The 15,636-nt window shown below is 39.5% G+C and overlaps 1 protein-coding gene across 1 annotated transcript in view; it reads right to left on the reverse strand.

Moving 5' to 3' along the window:
- The window catches only part of LOC138742142 (CUB and sushi domain-containing protein 2-like), a 938,722-nt gene that overhangs the window by 341,259 nt on the left and 581,827 nt on the right, over positions 1-15,636 (reverse strand). The window lies entirely within an intron of this gene.

The raw sequence follows: 15,636 nt of genomic DNA on the forward strand, positions 1-15,636 counted from the left end.
TATCAAGGAAGTGGGAAAGATTAGTGCAGAAAAGTGGGGCAAAAACTAAAGAAATCAAATGGTCAACTTTATCACTCTATACTCTTAGATAAAACAATCCTTTGGCGTGAGTGGGCATCTCATGTATTATGTCTGTGTTACTTTGGAAGCTTATTTAATAACTTAGAGATGCAAGATTCAACTAACAAAAGAGACTTTATTTACTGATGTCTTCCACCATCTCAGGAAAACTGTTCACACACTCACATATACATATGCCCCACAGTTGGTGCCTTACAGGTGCTACAGTGAGAAGGGTGTATTCATACATGGTCACAAAATAGTTCACATTATCTTGCCTATATAGCACCATGTATTGGCTTTTCTTTTCCTCATTGTTAGAAGGGCCATTTCACTGAGATGGAAAGATACTCTCCTTCCCACTCATCCTCAGTGGTTGTTGCATGTGATGGCATGTCTGTGTCTAGAAAAAAGTGTTCCACTCCTGCAATGGATCTTGATTTTCTTTCTCTTTGGGGTCCTTTTCTCAATTACTTTTAAAACTTGTAGATAAATTATTTTTAATTTTTGATTTTTTTTTTCATGACCCCATAGTTATTATTGGTAGTAGTGGACTCCAAGTGCATGGTGAAAAGGCAGGAAAACTTTTAGCTAGCCAAGTTAAAAAATAATACAGCTAAACAATTCATTTCTGAGATTCATAGAGATGGTGGTAATGATCATGTTGAAATAAATGATGCTTTCTCTCAGTTCTATTCTAAATTGTACAGCTCTGATTCAATCAAAGACCAAAATTCTCCATCGCAATTCCTGGTTGGTTTGACTTTTCCTACTGTTTCTTCAGAAAATATATTAAAGTTGGAACAGCCTATTATGGAGCAGGATTATCAACTCTTTGCAGTCTGGCAAGGTCTCCAGTCTCAGCTTTTCCGCTGAGTTTTATAAATCATTTTCCCAGTTACTGATACCACATTTGAATCAATCCTTAGCTAGTGGGGAAACTGCCAGAAACATTTTATGAGGCCTCAATCTTTCTTGTTGCTTTAAAAAAAAACCTTTAGGCTGTTCCTCCTATCAACCAATTTCTCACTTAAGGTATTCTAAGATTTTAGCTCAGAAGTAAAAAGAATATTTTGCCTTTATTTCTGAAGATCAAACTGCTCTTAGTTTCGTCCTCTGAATTTATTATTTTTTGAGATGTGAAAAGGCTTTTGATAGAGTAGAATGGGAATATTTATTCAGTGTATTAGAGTAGTGAACTCCTTAACTTGGCCAGCATCCCTCATTGGGAGGGGTTTGATTCTTAGTTTAGGAATTTTTTTTCATTTAATAACATGGGTTTCTATGTACTTTGTTCATTGGTATTTGATACTTGTAACTCCATAATAATTTACTTTATTACCATTGTACTTGTGTATTTTGGCATATGTTGAAACCAATAAAAAGATAAAACAATCTAATTTCTCTTCCAAACAGCTACTTATCTATAATCATGACTTATTATGAACTCCAGGAAAAATATTTTTTTCCCCACTTCCAGCCAATTTTCATCACAAGTTGTAGAAATGCCTGGATCTATTATTCTCCTTTCTTTTTAATTTTGATACTTCACTGCAGGTTCTTATTATGTCTCTAAAATCAACTCTGATCATGCAAAATCTGAATAATATTACTAATAAATCTCCTCATGCTATGAAATTTTGATGATGCTTTACAACTACAACCAAATGCATCTTAATAGACATCATGTGCTTTCATGCAGAAAATTCAAAGATCAACAACAGTAACTATAATGACCTAAAATGCTAGAAATATACTAATCCAGCCAGGGAGCAACTGTGGAAAGGGAAAACAGGTAGCATTTCAAATTCAACACCTTTCGGCAGAAGTGGGAAAGAGAGAAAACTCAAATTTTAAGTTTCAGAGGCAAGAGATTGGATGGATTGTGAAGGAGAATATTTCTGACAGAGGGAGACCACATGGGCTAACATGACAGAAGCAGATGATGCTACTTTGTTCATGGTGCATGTGACAAATGGGAAAGAGCTCCACTAACAGAGAGAAACATCACTTACATGGTTTTCATTCATCAGTGTAGTAAAATAACCAAAGATTGTTTGAAAATTCTTCCTGATCCATTGAATTCCTCCGCCAATTCTTTGTTTGCACTATATTCAGCGTTATTTTTATTGCTCCAATAACATCTGCTCAGGAACTGCATGTTTTAATAATCTTCTGAAGTCTTGGTACAACTTCAGCAGATAATTACTGGAGAGTTTGGAAGTCCTCTTGCAGCAGCAGTATGCATCTTGTCGAAGGTATCCACAGGAGCCATGATACTCAGCCATGAAAGAAATGAGAATTTGAGATGATGGATTGGAACAATTTCCTACAGCTGTTTAGAGTCATGGTTAGTCATGCTGGTCACACCACCTGGTGTGCAGGGGGCTAGCTCCGTTTGAAGGAGAAGGCCTTCCTTGAGCCAGTGGATGGGGCAGTGGTCAAGGACTCAGCTGAGAATCTGAATGATTACAGCAGCTTTATCAAAACAAAGCTTTACCCCACCAATCATTCAGGGTTTTCCCCAACCAGAAGACCTGGATGAACAATGAAATCCAGAACCTGCTGAGAGCCGGATCAGAGGAATTAAGTCAGGAGATCCGGATCAATACAGAAGAAGCAGGTATAGTATGACCTGCAAAAAGTTATCTCCCGGGTGAAGTGAAGATTGTGAAAGAAGTGGAAATAACAAGTTGAGAGGGGCTCTAAATGACATAACCTGTACAAAATCTAATGAAGTAGCAGACAGCAAAGTTTTGTTCCTTCTACGCCTGATATGATGACAGTAACAGCGAAGAATCACCCCTCTGCACCCCCATGTTCCATGATAATCCCATTCTGTCCGTATCTGAGGATGACATGTTTGCGCTTTCAGGAGTATGAATACAAGGAAAGCATCTGGACCAGATAGAGCACCTGGCCGAGTATTTAAAATCTATGCTGACCAACTTACCAAAGTATTCACAGATATCTTCAATATCTCACTCCAGCAGAACATAGCACCCACCTGTTTCCTACAGGCATCAATGGTATTGATGCCGAAGAGTGAAGTAACTTGCCTTAATGACTATCGACCAGTAGCACTTGCATCAACAGTGATGAAGTGTTTAGAATGGCTGGTGTTGAAGCAGATAAGCTCCTGTTGGAGCAGTGACATGGATATATTCCAGTTCGCCTATCATATCAACAGGGCTATAGTAGATGCCATTTCACTGCCTCGACACAAAGCCCTGGAACACCCGAGCAATTAAGGTAAATACATCAAGATGCTCTTTATAAACTACAGTTCAGCATTTAACACCATCAACCCCTCAAAACCGATCAGTGGGACTCAACACCCCACTGTGCAATTGGATCAAGGATTTCCTCACCTCCATGACACAATTAGTGAAAATTAGTACGAAAATTTCCTTACAATCTTCATCAGTACTACAGTACCACAGGGATCTGTGTTCTTAGCTCTCTGCTCTATTCTACACCTATAATTGTGTGGTTCAGTATGACAATAACACCATCTACAAATTTTCTGACGATGGTATCAGCATTCAGGAGAGTGATTGAAAACGTGGCCTAATGGTGCACCAACAACCACCTTGTGCTCAACGTCACCAAAATTATGGAGTTGATTGTTGACTTCAGGAAGGGAAAGCCAGAGGTATACAATCCAGTGATCATGGGCTATCAGAGGTGGAGAGGGTGAGCAAATTTAAGTTCTTGAGAGTCACCGTCTCAGAGGATCCTTCCTGGACCCAACCTAATGGCATTATGAAGGAAGCACGTCAGTGGCTCTACTTCCTCAGGAGCTTGTGAAGATTTGGTATGACACCAGAAACCCTAGGAAATTTCTACAGAGGCGTGGTGGAAAGTGTGCTGACCAGTTGCATCATGGTCTGGTACAGGGACACCAATACCCCTGAGCATAAAACCCAACAAAAGGTAGTGGGCACAGACCAGGACACCATAGGCAAAACCCTCCCTATTATCAAGAACATCTACAAGGAATGCTGCTGTCAGAGAGCAGCAGCCACAATCATCAAGGATCCACACCACCCAGCCCACGCTCTGTTCTCACTGCTGCCATTAACAAAGGTGCCCTAAAACTCTCACCATCAGGTTCAGGAACAGCTGCTATCCCTCCACCATCAGACTCATTTAAGGACTCTTACTTGTGCACTTTATTAATTTTCTTTCTTATTCTCTCTATATTGCAGGTGTTTACATTCATTATCTGTTTACAGTTCTTTATTTGTTTACATGTATACGCTCTGTACAGTTTTTTTAAACTTCCAGTAAGTGGTATTTCTGCCTTGCCCACAGGAAAAAGGAATCTTTGGGTTGTATATGATCTCATGCATGTACTCTGACAATAATTCTGTAATCTCAATTGTTGAGTACATTTGCCAAAATGAATAAATTAAAATCACAGAAAATCTCAATCAGAAGGCAATGCATATTCATGGTTCTCCTGAGTTATTAATATTTCAATGGGTGGAATGAATTTCCCCTTGAAAAGGCTACAAGTAACCACGTGTTTGAGGAATATAATTACTGTATATGTCAGCATACTAGGTGACTGAGTGTAAAAAGTGACCCCCTAGAATTTCCACTTAAAATGTAGGTTTTGAACCTCTCTCTCTCTCTCTCTCTCTCTATTTTAAAAACTACTCCAAGTCTGGCACTTACTGCTGAGAGCCTATTGCCCCAATAGTCCTTTACCAACCAAGTTCATAGGTGTTTCATCCAGGTTTCCAATGTTGCTTAATATAAATAACTGTTTTTCCATTGTATTACATAGTAATGGAAATTAGTAATTTTAACGTCAAAATCTGCTTGTAATTTCTGGTCTATTTTAGTTTTCTGCCTCAGTACTTGATCATTTCTTTTCACAAAACAACAACATCATGAAGGCTTTGAAGTCTTTGCAGTGCTCTTGGTTTTCTTCCGAAGAAAAATGTGTCTTTTATTTCTTGATGCAATGCATTCATTTTGACGGTGCTCAGGGCCCAGATCTGCTACGTTGTTCCCTTGAATCAGCCTGTGTAAAATGCCTCCTCTCATTGCACATTAGTGAAAACTTGAGGCTTTCCAAGAAACATGGTGGGAGGTGCGGTTAGTGTAGCAGTTAGCGTAACACTGTTACAGCGCCAGCAATTATGACCAAGGTTCAAATCCCACACAGTCTTAAAGGAGTTGGTACATTCTCCACGTGTCTGCGTGGGTTTCCCCAGGGTCTCCGGTTCCCTTCTACTATTTGAAACATACCAGGTGCTACAGGTTAATTAGGCTTAATTTGGCTGCACGGGCTTATAGGCCGAAATGGCCTGATACTCTAATGTATGTCTACATTTTATTAAAAAAATAAAAATAAATTTAAAATTTAATTTAAATTTAAAACCCATCTTCAGAAGTTTAGTAATACTGGTAACTGTCAGATTTATTGTAATTAGTCTGACAAAGCAGTGTAAACAGAATGCACGATTGGCCCTTGGCTGATTGTTTACTGTAAGTCAGCTGTTACAAATGGCGACTTAGCTTTGGAGTGCTGTTATTTAAGGTATGTTGGAAAGGATTAGAATACATTTTTATTGCTTTAATACAACATTACTATTAATCCAGCTTCCCAGTAGAGAAATATTTAGTGGTGATTCCATTGGAGTTATGCATGTTTTATGAAATTCTCTGTCATGATGAAGGACACTCTAAACCACACGATATTAAGGTTAGGATTTTGCGTTTGACATGCAAAATGACCATTCATTTTGGAGTGACATTTTTAAGGTTCAATACTGTTTGATGCACCAGCATATATGGTAATAACAAAGCCAAAAAGGATCTAAAGTTCATGGTGCAAGAACACCAGAAGTCTATTGCTGTCCAGCTGATTGGCTCTGGTGTTTTTTTTTAAATCAGCTTTAGAATGCATGTTTCATTTTTAAAGATAGTATTCATTAACTTTTCTGACTTATAAGACCTTATCCAAGTCACAAATAAGAAATTGTACATTTCCAAACATCTCGTGCTATTATTACCACTCATTGCTCTGTGACTGCATTTGCCCTTCTAGAATATACAGTCCACACCACTGGGAATATAGTTGAGATATTGAAGTATATGGTACACATTGCAAATTCAAGATTTGAAAACTGAATACACAAGTAAGTGGATCTGGTGTCAATCAAGTAGGTGACTTTGTCCTCAGTGCTGTGAAGCCATTCAAATTTCATCACAGAAATTTCTATTTCACTGCAAACATCCTTTTTTTTAAAAAAATGAAGGATAGATCTCTGGGAATCCATAGCAAGATCATCACTAAAGCCTCTGATTTGTTCCTGCAACACTGATTCTTTTTTGTGCCTGGTCCAACTAAATTTCTTATCGACTTTGACTCGCAGGAACTGAACCTAAACTTCCTTTGCTTTCATTTCATCCATTGCAGCTCTGTTTAAAAAAAATGACCAAAGAATGTCTCCCCGTCACTCTGCATGTCAGATTGCCAAGGAACACGTTTGGCTTGGCAACTTGTACATGCCTTCATAATAGGACAAAGATCGCAATGCAACCTTTTTATTTGACAAATAAACTTCTATCTGCGTTACGTGGAGTTCTTCATGGGGTCTTCCTGAAATGCAGAGAGGCTGTAACTGATGACGTGTCAGAAACACTTGCCACCTATTGCATTTTACAGCCTGCCACATCCAATTAAAAATCTGCTTTGGAAAGTTCATGGTATGTAATGGATGGCAAAATTATGCTGCAAAAATCAACATGCAGCAAAAGGAGTTTAATTGATTGAATTCAGTTTTGACCAGAAAGTGTGTAATGTTTTAAAAAATAAAATCTCAATAGACCAAAATTCATACTGGAATCAAGTGGATTCTGAAAACTTGTAAACGATTGGAATGTATTTCATTTCTGCCTTAAGGTTTTGCCAAAAGGAATTGATTACATCTTTAAAAAGTGCAAGAATTTCTAACTTTCTTGAGGATTATCTCCCTGAACTCAAACCCTCTCTGAATAAGTTTTCCCATTTTGCCAATACAACAACCCATTCAACGAATTTACATTAAAAAAACACAATCAAATTTCACTCAAGAGAACACTTTCAATTGTGATTTAAATCCACAAATGAATTATGGAAAAGAAATTTCTCTTGCGGCAATAAATCTTTGAACTGGAAGATGATAATCAAGAAGAGTTTCTAGCACAAAACATTTAGAAACTTGGGCTTCATATGTCAGATTTCAAATTCAACTTGAATTTATCAGTGAAATACATTTGCAGTTGTACCTTTATATCAAACTTTTAGTGAATCAGTCCCTGCTTCTTCAAACCTTTTCTTCTAAAATACTTGAAGTATTTGGTGCACCAAACAGAATACAAAATAAACCATTGTGAGGAAGTCTACAGCAATTTCAGCTAAACCTTTGGGGTTTTGACATCTTGATGAATTTTGCATTCAATTCCCATTCATTTTCCGACAGTTCCTCACTTTGCAACTGGATTCTCGACTTGTTCATCGGAAGAGCCAATCAGTGTCGAGCAGCAACATCACCTCCTCTTTGCTGGCCATCAATATAGGCTACTTGTCTTCTCCCCTGCTCAATTCCCTCTATTCTCTTAATTGAGGAGCTAATTAGACTCCAGTGCAATCTACAAATTCATTGCTGGCTGAATAACAGATAACAATGAGTCTGAACAAAGAATGAAGTGCCAAAACAAGGAGGGAAATTGTGGAAAAGGATGCTGAGAAACCACACACCTGCCTTCACTGGAAGGACCAGAGTACTTCAAGTCCCTGTGTGTCCACATAACGAAGGACTACTTTTGGTTCCAACATATTGAGCAACCATGAAGGTGGAACACTAATGATTCTACTAATATCTAAAGAATTTAAATATGTTGTCAAGTACTCTACTAAACTACTGGAGGTGTGCTGTGGAAGCTCTGTTGACTGAATCGCAGCCTGGTTTGCAAACTCAAGTGTCCAGGAATGCAGAAAGCAGTAAACATCTCCAAGAACATTATGGGCACCGACTCCCTAGCCACATGAGCCACTACCTTTGGAAAGGATCTTCATCACCCTGGTCACATTCTCTCCTCATGACAGCTTTCAGGCAGAAAGCACAGAAGTCTGAAGTCCACATCTCTAGGCTCAAGAGTTATCTCTTCCCCCCCCCCGCCCCCCACCCTCACCGACAGACTCCTGAAGCACCCTGCACAACATTAACGAGAACAATCCAGGACCAAACATCTGTCTACAGTATCGCAACATAACCTCTTTTGCATCAACTGCAACTGTGAATATTTATCTATTTTAAATATCTGTGTGGCTGCAAAAAACAAAAATTTCAAGTCAAGTCTCCTTTATTTATCATTCATGTTCACATGATAACAATGAGATAGCATTTCTCCAGGGCCATAGAGCATATTTATATAAATATAAGCTAGAAATTAAACATATTAAAATGTATACAGTAAAACCCCACGGTAACCAACCCACATCTGTTCTGGGATTTCTCATCTTATGGTGGGGGGGAGGGGGAGGAAACTGTTGCCCAATCTGGACGTAAGGTCCTGAGTGCTACAGTACCTCCTAACAGATGACAGAAGGGAGAACAGTTTACATGAAGGTTGCATGAATTCCCTCACAATGTTTATGCTTTTTGCTTGCATCAAGTATTCTTGATGTCCTTTACGGTAGGAAGGGAGTCCCTAATTATTATTTTTTCCCCACTGACTTCATTATCCTCTTCAGGGTCTTGCAGTCCGAGGTAGTATAGCTTCCAAACCAGGTGGTGATGAAGTTGCACAGAATGCTGTCAGTACATCCTCTGTAGAATGTAGTGAAGATGGAGGGTCGGAGATAAACTTTCCTCAGCCTTTCCAGAAAGTAGAGGCACTGCTGGGTTTCCTTGGCTGTGGAGCTGGTGTTAAGGGACCAAGTGAGATTCTCTGCCAAGAAACTTGATACTCATGACGACCTCATCAGTAGAGCTGTCAATGGTCAGCAAAGCATGGTTTCTCACCCCCCACCCCAGCCCGGGCCCTCCTGAAGCAACAACCATCTCTCCATTTCCGTGTATTGTATGAAAATAAACCCTCCTCTGTTCATCTGCTCATACAGTGCTTGCAGCATTTCTACAAGATTTGTAAGCACTTCAAAATTTCAACCTTCAAACCAAAGTAAGTTTGTATAACCTGTGTCAACATTAGAGATTCTGGGACACTGTTCTGTCAATTTCTTCCCACTTCATCTTCCACAAGAATTTAATTCTATTCTCCCAGTTTATCCTTGCATAGTTTCAATATGTTTACAATTTTACTTAAAGATTTCACCACCAACGTGACTGACACTTCAACAAATATATTAAGTTGTCAGTTATCAAATGGAACTCAGTTGACAGGAATCTGAGGTGATAAACACTGTAAGGAAGTACTCAATAAATAATTGGGTTCTGAGGAGTGCAAGGAAACAGAAGGACCATGTATTCACGTTCACAGGGTCTCCAAAATTGAAAGGCAGACAAGATGTCCAGCATATTTTTTGGCCAAAGAAAAAAAAAAATTCAATAGCAAGACCTCAATGGCTGATTAAAGGGTGGCTACAGCTTATCCAATGTACATTGTACATTTAACCACATGGCAGAAGCACAGTAACAGCACAAATTATACAATATTTGCAGAGTCTAAATTTGAGAAGAGACTGAATTACATTAGGCTGTTTTCTTTGGATCAGAAAAACACAATGTTGGCAAGGCTAAAGAAACTTGGCTTGAATCAGTTTTGGATGAACATTGGAATTTTAATTGAGGTGTGCAAAAATATGCAAAGCCTGGATGAGTGGATATATACCCATTTCCGCTGAGTTAAGAGGCTAGAGCAAAATATTTATGTCTAATAGAAGACAGTTCACTGCAGTAGTTGTGCTAAAATGTTCCTTTTGATGCACAAAGATGTGAATGACTACAGACCATCCAAAGAGCGTTGGTGATGACAGAGAATATTAAACCTCTCACCACATGACAGAATGCAGATACTGGAATCTGGAGCAAACAACAAACTGCTGAAGGAACTCAGCAAAATCTGCATTCAACATTTCTGGCTGAGACTGCATGAGGGGAGAGTGTGGAGGCCAAGCAGCCCACTGGTCTTCTTTTTCCCTTTGTTTACTTTTTCCACCCTCTCCCAAAAACGTTATCCTCTCCCACTTGGTTCCAGCTGCCCATCATGTACATATCTATCCAGCAGAATGTTTTTGTTGTGGCCTGAATTTCCTATCCTCTCCACCACTTGGTTCCATCTGCCAATCAATACCCTCTCATCTCCTTCCACTTATCACCTTCTGTCTCCTTGCCTGATTCCATCCATCACCCATCAGATTGTTCCAGAACTCCCCTTCCACAACTTGGCATCATTTGCCAATCATTCTGCATCTCACCTAGTTTCACCCATCATCTACAAGCTTATCTCATCCTTGTCATGGCCACCTTCCCTTCACTTTCAGCCCCGATCCGTGGTCCCTATCCTGAAACATCAATGGTCGCTTTGCTTCCATAAATACTGACCAATCTCTTCCACCCCTGGTGTCAGCAATGTAAACAACACCTCACTCTATGCTATCTTGATGAAATGTTATCTTCCAATCTGTGAGCATTGATGAATAAGATGAAACACATCCATGTAATTCAAACTCTCTCCAAATTTGCATGCACAATGCATTTTTGGCATCATACAGTGCCCTCGATAATGTTTGGGGGGAAAAAAATCATGTATTTGCCCCTATGATACACAGGTGTAAATTTGTAACCAGATAATTCACATGTAATTGAAGTGCACATTCTACAGTTTATTGAAGGTTATTCGTATGCATTTTAGTTTGGCCATGTTGAAATAACAGCATTTATTTTTTTTATAGACCCAGTCCCCTCATTTCGGGGCACCATAATGTTTGGGACATTTGGGTTCACAGGTGTTTGAGAGTACTCGGGTATGTTTAATTGGTTCACTGGTGCAGGTATAAGAGAGTTCGGCTTGCTTTTGAGCTCTGGATCACCACTGGAGTCTGTAGTTGCCAGTTTTCTACACGAGGACCAGAGTTGTGCCGAGGGAAGTCAAAGAATCCATTATATGGTTGATAGAGAATGGCACAGTTGAGAGAGATTGCCCAAACCTTAGAATTGCCAAAATCAGCTGTTTGGAACATTAAGGTGAGCTCAGTAGTTGCAAAGGGACCAATAGGCTAAGGAAGATAGAAACCTGCTGGTGACAGAAGATTTTTCATCATAATGAAGTCCCCAAACATCTGTTCAACAGTTCAAAAGCTCTCCGGAGATCGGTGTGGACGTGTCAATGACGACTGTCTGCAGGAGACTTCATGAACAGAAATTCGAGGCTACACTGTAAGATGTTAACAATGGCAAAGGTGGTGTGCTTTGCATCTTGGGCAGTTCCTTTATGCCTCCACACTTTGCTCGTCATCACTCAACCTGCTTAACTCAACTTTGGTCTCATTTGTCCAAAGGACCTTTTTCCAGAATTCTACTTCTTGGCAACCCATAATCTGGCCATCATGTTTCTGTGGCTAACTAGTGGTTTGCATCTTGTAGTGTTGCCTCGGTGTTTCTGTTCATTAAATTTTCTGCAGACAGTCGTCATTAGCACATCCACACCGGCCTCCTGAAGTGTGTGTTTGATCAGTCAAATCACAAATGGCAATGAGGAAGTGTGCAGAAAAGATATAGATCAGCTCATTTGAGTCGTGTCACACCAACAACCTTGCACTCAAAGTTAGCAAATCCAAAGAAATGATTGCGGAAATCAGGAGAACATGATCCAGTGTTCATCGACGGCTCAGTTGTGGAGAGGGTTAATAACTTTAAATTCCTGGGTGCTAACATATAACCACATACGGAGCGGAAACAGGCCACGTTGGCCTTTCGAGTCCGCACCGGTTCACTGATTTTGTGCGTCCTCTTCAGGCATTGGTCCCGGTAGATCTTCATTCAATAACGATGGGTGAATTCAATGCAGGTTATTCTATTATAAATAATAACAAATAAAGGCAACCTTTGAATTTTTCGATTTGCTAGTCAACATTAGAAAATCTAAATTATTGTCAAAATGGTCTACGTCACTGGAAACTCATTTAGCATTCCACTCTGATATGCAAAAGCACAATTCATTCCATGCACAGTGAGATTTCATTGATGATTGTGTGTGTAGGCTTAGCTATAAACTTTTACATCATTAACAGGAAACAAGGGTAAAAAGTACAAAAGGACACTTTATCACCCAAATGGATTCCTTGAGGTCAACTGGTCGTGCCAATGCAAAGCAAAGAGCTCCAGATGCTGTAAAAATTGAACCAAAATTCGGAAAGTTCTCAGAAGGTGAGCTATCAACTGGAGTCAGAGAAGAAGAGCAAATGTTTTAGTTTATCACTGAATTCAGATGCAAGGTCATGACCTTGAAATCTCGGATAATCTGTCCTGGAGTCTCAATGTCAATGAAATCATGAAGAAAGAATGCCAGTGACTATATTTTGTGAGGTATTTGAGGAGATTCAGTATGTCACCAAATGCTCCAACTTCTACAGGTGCACAGTAGAGAGCATTCTGGTTAGTTGCATCACTGTCTGGTATGGAATGCCAATGCTCAGGATAAGAAAATAAACTCCAGTGAGTTGTTAACTCGGCCAGCGACATCACAGGAACCAGAATTCACTCCATCAAAGACATCTACAATAGGTGATGTCTTAAGAAAGCAGCCTCTATTGTCAAGGATCCCTACCACCTAGGCCATGCCTCTTCCCTGCTACCATCAGAAAAAAAAGGTGCAGAGCCTAAAGATGAGAATTCAGTAGCACAAGGACAGCTTCTTCCCTCTGATATCAGATTGATGAACCAAAGACGTTGCCTTACTTTAACTTTTCGTGCATTATATTAATTTGGGTTGTTTTTGGTAAGGTGGTTTTTGCACAGTGCCGCTCCCGCAAAGCGATGAATTTCGTGACTTGTTCATGGCAATAAATTCTGGATCGGCGTTTGGGGATTTTTCTTCATTTGGATGAGAATTCTTTTGTCATCAGCAGTGGAGATCTTCCTTGGAAGACCAGTACTTTTTCCGATTACGAAACACATCAGTACGCTGTTTTCTTCTTGATGTTCCAAACAGTTTACTTTGGATGTTCCAAACAGTTTACTTTGGATGTTCCAAACAGTTTACTTTGGATGTTCCAAACAGTTTACTTTGGCAATCCATAGCTTGAGCAATGCCTCTTATTGTTTTATTCTTGTTTTTCAGCCTCCATATAACCATACAACCATTTACGGAGCGGAAACAGGCCATGTTGGCCTTTCGAGTCCTCACCAGTTCTCTGATTTTGTGCGCCCTCTTCAGTCAAGCAACAAATCGTGTCATTGCATCAGCCAGTCTCTTTCATGACCACCACATTCATAATTCCATGTATTGATTCGTGGCCTAAATTCATCACCCTTATTCTGAAAAATTCTCACATTAAACACAAGTTCAACCCATCCAACTGCCTACAATTTTGTCCTCTCCATTGCCCATCATTCCCCACAGCTTCCTTGCTCATTGCAAATACCTTTTTTGTTCAATCCTTGGACAATGTTTCGTAACTGTCAGGAGTTACAGTGCAATAATGTTCATGGTTTATTTGACTTTCATTGGGCACAACCCTGGTCCTCAGTTGAAAATGGCAACTAGACTCCAATTGTGATCAATAGCTGAGAAGCAAGTCAAGCTCTCTTATACCTGCACCTTAAACATACCCGAGTACTCATAAACACCTGTGAAGCCGAATGTCCCAAACATTAGGGTGCCCTAAAATGAGGGGATTATATATATAAAAAGTGCTGTAATTTCTTCATGGTCAGACCAAAATATTTACAAATAACCTTGAATAAACTCTGGAATGTGCACTTTAATTATATGTGAATTGTTTGATTACAAATTTAAAACTGTGGAGCACAGGAGCAAATAAAGTAAAAAAATGTCTCTCTCAAACATTATGCAATATAGCCACATTTTTATTCCTACTTCAACACAACATTTACAAAGATTGCATTAACAAGTTTAGCACTAATGCAATGCACAAAACATAATACTTGGAAGCCTTTATATTCAAACCACCACACCAAGGCTCCTGGCTCAAGCCCAGTGCAATGTGTTCATGGTACATAGTTCCGCCTGTCACAAGTTTTTTTTTGTGAACAAAATCTATTCTCCTGGCTCCAGAGCTATTTTCAAAGCATCCACAATTTTTAGTTGTTTAGAAATCAACCTTGGGTATTGGCATAGTACTGGACTCAATCCCCGGCAGTGGCAGTTTCCTTAATAAAGTGATTTTATTGAGGTCATAATGGGCTCTGGATACCAGGGAGTTGGCTTTTAGCCGCACATCCACTCACGTTCTTACCAAGATAGATTATCACCATGCACAGGGCATCTCAGCAAGTTGGCTTCATCGGAGCAGAAAACAAACACTCCTTACTGTTGAAAAGTTTTGGCAGTTAAAATGACAAGGATGCTGGCTCCTCAAGCACCATGTTAGCAACTCATGTCTGGAAAATTGACATTGAACTATCGTACTATCTGAACACGAAAATAGTTTGAAAAATCAGTCATTTGAGGCAGGAATCAGTAACCTCACTTCTTTTCACCCATAGGTAATAACTCAAACAGAATCGCTTAATGTTCTTGTGTTTAATTACAAAGCTCCATCATAGAGTTCTTCTTACTTAAGTGAAGTGACTTGTAAAATAGGACAACAGCTCAAGCAGTGAAAGAAGATGAAATTTCAGACTCTGAGTAGCACCGTGCCCCTAACATGAAGACACCATTCATGCTCATCCATTTGAAAACATTTCATAGCAGTTTACTATATCATAAATCTGCAATCAATTTCAGCTTCCATTGCTCACAATGTCACCCTTTATGTCCTCTTGAGGGGAAGAAGGTCAAAGGAGAGAATAGAAATTAAGAAGCACTTAAAATTTTCCTGTGTTTTAAACATGCAGACATTAACGTTTGATGAAAGGTCAGATAACAAATCTGATCAGCATTGTATTGAATACAAGCAATTTTTAATGATCAACTGCATATCAACACTGCACCATCTTAACAGGGAAAAAACTACCTCGAGCACTGCTTCAACATTATTATGATGAGCTCAAACTTAAACGGGCAATTCAGTGCTGATCACATCTCTGGAATGAACCTGAAGGCTTGAATTTTCTAGGATAAAGCCTCCACATGTCAGCAACTTAGGGATTTCTTTATATCCTGAAGGTTCAATTAACTGGTTATTTTCACAATTGTCCTCATTGAGGCCAGCGTTCAGGTAGGAAGTTGAAACGACTACTCACTATTTACTGAGAAACAAAAACTGCAGCTGCTGGAATCCTGAAAATAAGATGGTGGAGGTTTTTAAGACCATCGAACCCTTCATGGAATACTTGATCCCTCATTGACCCCCAGGGCATGGAACCCCGGCGCTGGACAGGTGGGGAGGGGCACAAAGAGCTCGTACATCTTTCTTCTATGCTCAGTCCA

The sequence above is a fragment of the Narcine bancroftii genome, chromosome 8, assembly GCF_036971445.1.
Source record: "Narcine bancroftii isolate sNarBan1 chromosome 8, sNarBan1.hap1, whole genome shotgun sequence".
Classification (NCBI taxonomy): Eukaryota; Metazoa; Chordata; class Chondrichthyes; order Torpediniformes; family Narcinidae; genus Narcine; species Narcine bancroftii.